Consider the following 9,485-nt stretch of genomic DNA (forward strand, 5'->3'; position numbering starts at 1 on the left):
GTCTCTCTCTCTCTCTCTCTCTCTCTCTCTCACGGTGTGTGTGAAAGATAGATAGATAGATGGATAGAGAGATAGAGAGAGAGAGAGAGAGAGAGAGAGAGAGAGAGAGAGACACAGACCCGGCATGGTCCAGACTAGACTATCTTGAATGGCACTCGAGTCTGCTTTCAACTTGAGCCATACGGTCAACAAGAGCCTTCATTGCTGCTCTGTTGCCTGGCACTTCTGAATCATTGGCACAGTCCTACAGAGCCGTCACTTTGGACTCCAGCTTGGCCTGTCTGACCTCAGCGACGCCTCTCTCCATCAGGGCCATATTTTTAATTAAACATTTCTGAGCACAATGACACAAAATTTACTAGTCTTTCGTGGGAGTTTAGGGCATTTCCAGGGGTACTTTTATGACCCTGGTGGTAGTCTGAGCCTTCTTCTGTACCGTGAGCCTAAAAGAACACTCATTAGAACACGTAATTTACTAGTCTTTCGTGGGAGTTTAGGGTATTTCCAGGGGTACTTTTATGACCCTGGTGGTAGTCTGAGCCTTCTTCTGTACCGTGAACCTAAAAGAACACTCATTAGAACACGTAATTTACTAGTCTTTCGTGGGAGTTTAGGGCATTTCCAGGGGTACTTTTATGACCCTGGTGGTAGTCTGAGCCTTCTTCTGTACCGTGAACCTAAAAGAACACTCATTAGAACACGTAATTTACTAGTCTTTCGTGGGAGTTTAGGGCATTTCCAGGGTACTTTTATGACCCTGGTGGTAGTCTGAGCCTTCTTCTGTACCGTGAACCTAAAAGAACACTCATTAGAACACGTAATTTACTAGTCTTTCGTGGGAGTTTAGGGCATTTCAAGGGGTACTTTTATGACCCTGGTGGTAGTCTGAGCCTTCTTCTGTACCGTGAACCTAAAAGAACACTCATTAGAACACGTAATTTACTAGTCTTTCGTGGGAGTTTAGGGCATTTCCAGGGGTACTTTTATGACCCTGGTGGTAGTCTGAGCCTTCTTCTGTACCGTGAACCTAAAAGAACACTCATTAGAACTCGACAACTCATTAGAACTCAAAAGAACGAACGCATTTGACAATACCAACCTTATAGAGCCGTATTACAAGACATTTCGTTAGCCAAAAACACCTATTTGACAAGGCTTTCCTAGGAGGTGTGAGCATTTCCAGGGGTAGTTTTATGACCCTGGTGGTAGTGTGACCCCTCCTCTGTACCGTGAACCTGAAGAAACACCTATTTGACAAGGCTTTCCTAGGAGTTGTGGGCATTTCCAGGAGTAGTTTTATGACCCTGGTGGTAGTGTGACCCTTCCTCTGTACCGTGAACCTGAAGAAACACCTATTTGACAAGGCTTTCCTAGGAGGTGTGAGCATTTCCAGGGGTAGTTTTATGACCCTGGTGGTAGTGACCCTCCTCTGTACCGTGAACCTGAAGAAACACCTATTTGACAAGGCTTTCCTAGGAGTTGTGAGCATTTCCAGGGGTAGTTTTATGACCCTGGTGGTAGTGTGACCCTTCCTCTGTACCGTGAACCTGAAGAAACACCTATTTGACAAGGCTTTCCTAGGAGGTGTGAGCATTTCCAGGGGTAGTTTTATGACCCTGGTGGTAGTTTGACCCTTCCTCTGTACCGTGAACCTGAAGAAACACCTATTTGACAAGGCTTTCCTAGGAGTTGTGGGCATTTCCAGGGGTAGTTTTATGACCCTGGTGGTAGTTTGACCCTTCCTCTGTACCGTGAACCTGAAGAAACACCTATTTGACAAGGCTTTCCTAGGAGTTGAGCATTTCCAGGGTAGTTTTATGACCCTGGTGGTAGTTTGACCCTTCCTCTGTACCATGAACCTGAAGAAACACCTATTTGACAAGGCTTTCCTAGGAGTGTGAGCATTTCCAGGGTAGTTTTATGACCCTGGTGGTAGTTTGACCCTTCCTCTGTACCGTGAACCTGAAGAAACACCTATTTGACAAGGCTTTCCTAGGAGGTGTGAGCATTTCCAGGGGTAGTTTTATGACCCTGGTGGTAGTTTGACCCTTCCTCTGTACCATGAACCTGAAGAAACACCTATTTGACAAGGCTTTCCTAGGAGTTGTGGGCATTTCCAGGGGTAGTTTTATGACCCTGGTGGTAGTTTGACCCTTCCTCTGTACCATGAACCTGAAGAAACACCTATTTGACAAGGCTTTCCTAGGAGGTGTGAGCATTTCCAGGGGTAGTTTTATGACCCTGGTGGTAGTTTGACCCTTCCTCTGTACCGTGAACCTGAAGAAACACCTATTTGACAAGGCTTTCCTAGGAGTTGTGAGCATTTCCAGGGGTCGTTTAATGGCCCTGGTGGTAGTTTGACCTTCCTCTGTACCGTGAACCTGAAGAAACACCTATTTGACAAGGCTTTCCTAGGAGGTGTGAGCATTTCCAGGGGTAGTTTTATGACCCTGGTGGTAGTTTGACCCTTCCTCTGTACCGTGAACCTGAAGAAACACCTATTTGACAAGGCTTTCCTAGGAGGTGTGAGCATTTCCAGGGGTAGTTTTATGACCCTGGTGGTAGTTTGACCCTTCCTCTGTACCGTGAACCTGAAGAAACACCTATTTGACAAGGCTTTCCTAGGAGGTGTGAGCATTTCCAGGGGTAGTTTTATGACCCTGGTGGTAGTTTGACCCCTCCTCTGTACCGTGAACCTGAAGAAACACCTATTTGACAAGGCTTTCCTAGGAGGTGTGAGCATTTCCAGGGGTAGTTTTATGACCCTGGTGGTAGTTTGACCCTTCCTCTGTACCATGAACCTGAAGAAACACCTATTTGACAAGGCTTTCCTAGGAGGTGTGGGCATTTCCAGGGGTAGTTTTATGACCCTGGTGGTAGTGTGACCCCTCCTCTGTACCGTGAACCTGAAGAAACACCTATTTGACAAGGCTTTCCTAGGAGGTGTGAGCATTTCCAGGGGTAGTTTTATGACCCTGGTGGTAGTGTGACCCTTCCTCTGTACCGTGAACCTGAAGAAACACCTATTTGACAAGGCTTTCCTAGGAGTTGTGGGCATTTCCAGGGGTAGTTTTATGACCCTGGTGGTAGTTTGACCCTTCCTCTGTACCGTGAACCTGAAGAAACACCTATTTGACAAGGCTTTCCTAGGAGGTGTGAGCATTTCCAGGGGTAGTTTTATGACCCTGGTGGTAGTTTGACCCTTCCTCTGTACCGTGAACCTGAAGAAACACCTATTTGACAAGGCTTTCCTAGGAGTTGTGGGCATTTCCAGGGGTAGTTTTATGACCCTGGTGGTAGTTTGACCCTTCCTCTGTACCATGAACCTGAAGAAACACCTATTTGACAAGGCTTTCCTAGGAGTTGTGGGCATTTCCAGGGGTAGTTTTATGACCCTGGTGGTAGTTTGACCCTTCCTCTGTACCGTGAACCTGAAGAAACACCTATTTGACAAGGCTTTCCTAGGAGTTGTGGGCATTTCCATTGGTAGTTTAATGGCCCTGGTGGTAGTGTGACCCTTCCTCTGTACCATGACCCTGAAGAAACACCTATTTGACAAGGCTTTCGTAGGAGCTGTGGGCATTTCCAGGGGTAGTTTTAGGATCCTAGTGGTAGTTTGACCCTTCCTCTGAACTGTGAGCCTGAAGAAACACATATTTGACAAGGGTTTCGTGAGAGCTGTGGGCATTTCCAGGGGTAGTTTTATGACCCTGGTGGTAGTGTGACCCTTCCTCTGAACCGTGAGCCTGAAGAAACACATATTTGACAAGGCTTTCCTAGGAGGTGTGAGCATTTCCAGGGGTAGTTTTATGACCCTGGTGGTAGTTTGACCCTTCCTCTGTACCGTGAACCTGAAGAAACACCTATTTGACAAGGCTTTCCTAGGAGTTGTGGGCATTTCCAGGGGTAGTTTTATGACCCTGGTGGTAGTTTGACCCTTCCTCTGTACCGTGAACCTGAAGAAACACCTATTTGACAAGGCTTTCCTAGGAGTTGTGGGCATTTCCAGGAGTAGTTTTATGACCCTGGTGGTAGTTTGACCCTTCCTCTGTACCGTGAACCTGAAGAAACACCTATTTGACAAGGCTTTCCTAGGAGTTGTGGGCATTTCCAGGAGTAGTTTTATGACCCTGGTGGTAGTTTGACCCTTCCTCTGTACCATGAACCTGAAGAAACACCTATTTGACAAGGCTTTCCTAGGAGATGTGAGCATTTCCAGGGGTAGTTTTATGACCCTGGTGGTAGTTTGACCCTTCTTCTTTACCGTGAACCTGAAGAAACACCTATTTGACAAGGCTTTCCTAGGAGGTGTGAGCATTTCCAGGGGTAGTTTTATGACCCTGGTGGTAGTGTGACCCTTCCTCTGTACCGTGAACCTGAAGAAACACCTATTTGACAAGGCTTTCCTAGGAGGTGTGAGCATTTCCAGGGGTAGTTTTATGACCCTGGTGGTAGTTTGACCCTTCCTCTGTACCATGAACCTGAAGAAACACCTATTTGACAAGGCTTTCCTAGGAGGTGTGAGCATTTCCAGGGGTAGTTTTATGACCCTGGTGGTAGTGTGACCCTTCCTCTGTACCGTGAACCTGAAGAAACACCTATTTGACAAGGCTTTCCTAGGAGGTGTGAGCATTTCCAGGAGTAGTTCTATGACCCTGGTGGTAGTGTGACCCCTCCTCTGTACCGTGAACCTGAAGAAACACCTATTTGACAAGGCTTTCCTAGGAGGTGTGAGCATTTCCAGGGGTAGTTTTATGACCCTGGTGGTAGTTTGACCCTTCCTCTGTACCGTGAACCTGAAGAAACACCTATTTGACAAGGCTTTCCTAGGAGGTGTGAGCATTTCCAGGGGTAGTTTTATGACCCTGGTGGTAGTTTGACCCTTCCTCTGTACCGTGAACCTGAAGAAACACCTATTTGACAAGGCTTTCCTAGGAGGTGTGAGCATTTCCAGGTGTAGTTTTATGACCCTGGTGGTAGTTTGACCCTTCCTCTGTACCATGAACCTGAAGAAACACCTATTTGACAAGGCTTTCCTAGGAGATGTGAGCATTTCCAGGGGTAGTTTTATGACCCTGGTGGTAGTTTGACCCTTCCTCTGTACCATGAACCTGAAGAAACACCTATTTGACAAGGCTTTCCTAGGAGGTGTGAGCATTTCCAGGGGTAGTTTTATGACCCTGGTGGTAGTTTGACCCTTCCTCTGTACCGTGAACCTGAAGAAACACCTATTTGACAAGGCTTTCCTAGGAGTTGTGAGCATTTCCAGGGGTAGTTTTATGACCCTGGTGGTAGTTTGACCCTTCCTCTGTACCATGAACCTGAAGAAACACCTATTTGACAAGGCTTTCCTAGGAGGTGTGAGCATTTCCAGGGGTAGTTTTATGACCCTGGTGGTAGTTTGACCCTTCCTCTGTACCATGAACCTGAAGAAACACCTATTTGACAAGGCTTTCCTAGGAGGTGTGAGCATTTCCAGGGGTAGTTTAATGGCCCTGGTGGTAGTTTGACCCTTCCTCTGTACCGTGAGCCTGAAGAAACACATATTTGACAAGGCTTTCCTAGGAGGTGTGAGCATTTCCAGGGGTAGTTTTATGACCCTGGTGGTAGTTTGACCCTTCCTCTGTACCGTGAACCTGAAGAAACACCTATTTGACAAGGCTTTCCTAGGAGGTGTGAGCATTTCCAGGGGTAGTTTTATGACCCTGGTGGTAGTTTGACCCTTCCTCTGTACCGTGAACCTGAAGAAACACCTATTTGACAAGGCTTTCCTAGGAGGTGTGAGCATTTCCAGGGGTAGTTTTATGACCCTGGTGGTAGTTTGACCTTCCTCTGTACCGTGAACCTGAAGAAACACCTATTTGACAAGGCTTTCCTAGGAGTTGTGGGCATTTCCAGGGGTAGTTTTATGACCCTGGTGGTAGTTTGACCCTTCCTCTGTACCATGAACCTGAAGAAACACCTATTTGACAAGGCTTTCCTAGGAGTTGTGGGCATTTCCAGGGGTAGTTTTATGACCCTGGTGGTAGTTTGACCCTTCCTCTGTACCATGAACCTGAAGAAACACCTATTTGACAAGGCTTTCCTAGGAGGTGTGAGCATTTCCAGGGAGTAGTTTTATGACCCTGGTGGTAGTTTGACCCTTCCTCTGAACCGTGAACCTGAAGAAACACCTATTTGACAAGGCTTTCCTAGGAGGTGTGAGCATTTCCAGGGTAGTTTTATGACCCTGGTGGTAGTTTGACCTTCCTCTGTACCGTGAACCTGAAGAAACACCTATTTGACAAGGCTTTCCTAGGAGGTGTGAGCATTTCCAGGGGTAGTTTTATGACCCTGGTGGTAGTTTGACCCTTCCTCTGTACCGTGAACCTGAAGAAACACCTATTTGACAAGGCTTTCCTAGGAGGTGTGTGCATTTCCAGGGGTAGTTTTATGACCCTGGTGGTAGTTTGACCTTCCTCTGAACCTTGAACCTGAAGAAACACCTATTTGACAAGGCTTTCCTAGGAGGTGTGAGCATTTCCAGGGGTAGTTTTATGACCCTGGTGGTAGTTTGACCCTTCCTCTGTACCGTGAACCTGAAGAAACACCTATTTGACAAGGCTTTCCTAGGAGTTGTGGGCATTTCCAGGGGTAGTTTTATGACCCTGGTGGTAGTTTGACCCTTCCTCTGTACCATGAACCTGAAGAAACACCTATTTGACAAGGCTTTCCTAGGAGGTGTGAGCATTTCCAGGGTAGTTTTATGACCCTGGTGGTAGTTTGCACCTTCCTCTGTACCGTGAACCTGAAGAAACACCTATTTGACAAGGCTTTCCTAGGAGGTGTGAGCATTTCCAGGGTAGTTTTATGACCCTGGTGGTAGTTTGACCTTCCTCTGTACCATGAACCTGAAGAAACACCTATTTGACAAGGCTTTCCTATGAGGTGTGAGCATTTCCAAGGGTAGTTTTATGACCCTGGTGGTAGTTTGACCCTTCCTCTGTACCGTGAACCTGAAGAAACACCTATTTGACAAGGCTTTCCTAGGAGTTGTGGGCATTTCCAGGAGTAGTTTTATGACCCTGGTGGTAGTTTGACCCTTCCTCTGTACCATGAACCTGAAGAAACACCTATTTGACAAGGCTTTCCTAGGAGGTGTGAGCATTTCCAGGGGTAGTTTTATGACCCTGGTGGTAGTTTGACCCTTCCTCTGTACCGTGAACCTGAAGAAACACCTATTTGACAAGGCTTTCCTAGGAGGTGTGAGCATTTCCAGGGGTAGTTTTATGACCCTGGTGGTAGTGTGACCCCTCCTCTGTACCGTGAACCTGAAGAAACACCTATTTGACAAGGCTTTCCTTGGAGTTGTGGGCATTTCCAGGAGTAGTTTTATGACCCTGGTGGTAGTGTGACCCTTCCTCTGTACCGTGAACCTGAAGAAACACCTATTTGACAAGGCTTTCCTAGGAGATGTGGGCATTTCCAGGGGTAGTTTTATGACCCTGGTGGTAGTTTGACCCTTCCTCTGTACCATGAACCTGAAGAAACACCTATTTGACAAGGCTTTCCTAGGAGGTGTGAGCATTTCCAGGAGTAGTTTTATGACCCTGGTGGTAGTTTGACCCTTCCTCTGTACCGTGAACCTGAAGAAACACCTATTTGACAAGGCTTTCCTAGGAGTTGTGGGCATTTCCAGGAGTAGTTTTATGACCCTGGTGGTAGTTTGACCCTTCCTCTGTACCGTGAACCTGAAGAAACACCTATTTGACAAGGCTTTCCTAGGAGATGTGGGCATTTCCAGGGGTAGTTTTATGACCCTGGTGGTAGTTTGAGCCTTCCTCTGTACCATGAACCTGAAGAAACACCTATTTGACAAGGCTTTCCTAGGAGTTGTGGGCATTTCCAGGGGTAGTTTTATGACCCTGGTGGTAGTTTGACCCTTCCTCTGTACCGTGAACCTGAAGAAACACCTATTTGACAAGGCTTTCCTAGGAGGTGTGAGCATTTCCAGGGGTAGTTTTATGACCCTGGTGGTAGTTTGACCCTTCCTCTGTACCGTGAACCTGAAGAAACACCTATTTGACAAGGCTTTCCTAGGAGGTGTGAGCATTTCCAGAGGTAGTTTTATGACCCTGGTGGTAGTTTGACCCTTCCTCTGTACCATGAACCTGAAGAAACACCTATTTGACAAGGCTTTCCTAGGAGTTGTGGGCATTTCCAGGGGTAGTTTTATGACCCTGGTGGTAGTGTGACCCCTCCTCTGTACCGTGAACCTGAAGAAACACCTATTTGACAAGGCTTTCCTAGGAGGTGTGAGCATTTCCAGGGGTAGTTTTATGACCCTGGTGGTAGTTTGACCCTTCCTCTGTACCGTGAACCTGAAGAAACACCTATTTGACAAGGCTTTCCTAGGAGTTGTGGGCATTTCCAGGGGTAGTTTTATGACCCTGGTGGTAGTGTGACCCTTCCTCTGTACCATGAACCTGAAGAAACACCTATTTGACAAGGCTTTCCTAGGAGATGTGAGCATTTCCAGGGGTAGTTTTATGACCCTGGTGGTAGTGTGACCCCTCCTCTGTACCGTGAACCTGAAGAAACACCTATTTGACAAGGCTTTCCTAGGAGGTGTGAGCATTTCCAGGGGTAGTTTTATGACCCTGGTGGTAGTTTGACCCTTCCTCTGTACCATGAACCTGAAGAAACACCTATTTGACAAGGCTTTCCTAGGAGGTGTGAGCATTTCCAGGGGTAGTTTTATGACCCTGGTGGTAGTTTGACCCTTCCTCTGTACCGTGAACCTGAAGAAACACCTATTTGACAAGGCTTTCCTAGGAGTTGTGGGCATTTCCAGGAGTAGTTTTATGACCCTGGTGGTAGTTTGAGCCTTCCTCTGTACCATGAACCTGAAGAAACACCTATTTGACAAGGCTTTCCTAGGAGTTGTGGGCATTTCCAGGGGTAGTTTTATGACCCTGGTGGTAGTTTGACCCTTCCTCTGTACCGTGAACCTGAAGAAACACCTATTTGACAAGGCTTTCCTAGGAGGTGTGAGCATTTCCAGGGGTAGTTTTATGACCCTGGTGGTAGTGTGACCCCTCCTCTGTACCGTGAACCTGAAGAAACACCTATTTGACAAGGCTTTCCTAGGAGTTGTGGGCATTTCCAGGGGTAGTTTTATGACCCTGGTGGTAGTTTGACCCTTCCTCTGTACCGTGAACCTGAAGAAACACCTATTTGACAAGGCTTTCCTAGGAGTTGTGGGCATTTCCAGGAGTAGTTTTATGACCCTGGTGGTAGTTTGACCCTTCCTCTGTACCGTGAACCTGAAGAAACACCTATTTGACAAGGCTTTCCTAGGAGGTGTGAGCATTTCCAGGGGTAGTTTTATGACCCTGGTGGTAGTTTGACCCTTAATCTGTACCATGAACCTGAAGAAACACCTATTTGACAAGGCTTTCCTAGGAGATGTGGGCATTTCCAGGGGTAGTTTTATGACCCTGGTG

The 9,485-nt window shown here is 47.0% G+C and overlaps 1 long non-coding RNA gene across 9 annotated transcripts; it reads right to left on the bottom strand.

Moving 5' to 3' along the window:
• Nucleotides 1-2,011: 2,011 nt before the first annotated feature.
• On the bottom strand, nucleotides 2,012-9,328 carry LOC126981671 (uncharacterized). Of its 9 annotated transcripts, none has more exons than XR_007734029.1 (5): nucleotides 9,096-9,328; nucleotides 6,579-6,683; nucleotides 5,846-6,055; nucleotides 3,222-3,326; nucleotides 2,012-2,172 (listed from the first exon to the last, which is right to left on the bottom strand). It is a non-coding gene; the product is annotated as an uncharacterized LOC126981671 (long non-coding RNA). The 9 variants fall into 9 exon arrangements; XR_007734030.1 differs by lacking the exon at nucleotides 9,096-9,328 and adding an exon at nucleotides 8,886-8,984; XR_007734026.1 differs by lacking the exon at nucleotides 9,096-9,328 and adding an exon at nucleotides 7,836-7,934.
• Between the last annotated feature and the right edge of the window lie 157 nt (nucleotides 9,329-9,485).

Source organism: Eriocheir sinensis, chromosome 49, assembly GCF_024679095.1.
Source record: "Eriocheir sinensis breed Jianghai 21 chromosome 49, ASM2467909v1, whole genome shotgun sequence".
Classification (NCBI taxonomy): domain Eukaryota; kingdom Metazoa; phylum Arthropoda; class Malacostraca; order Decapoda; family Varunidae; genus Eriocheir; species Eriocheir sinensis.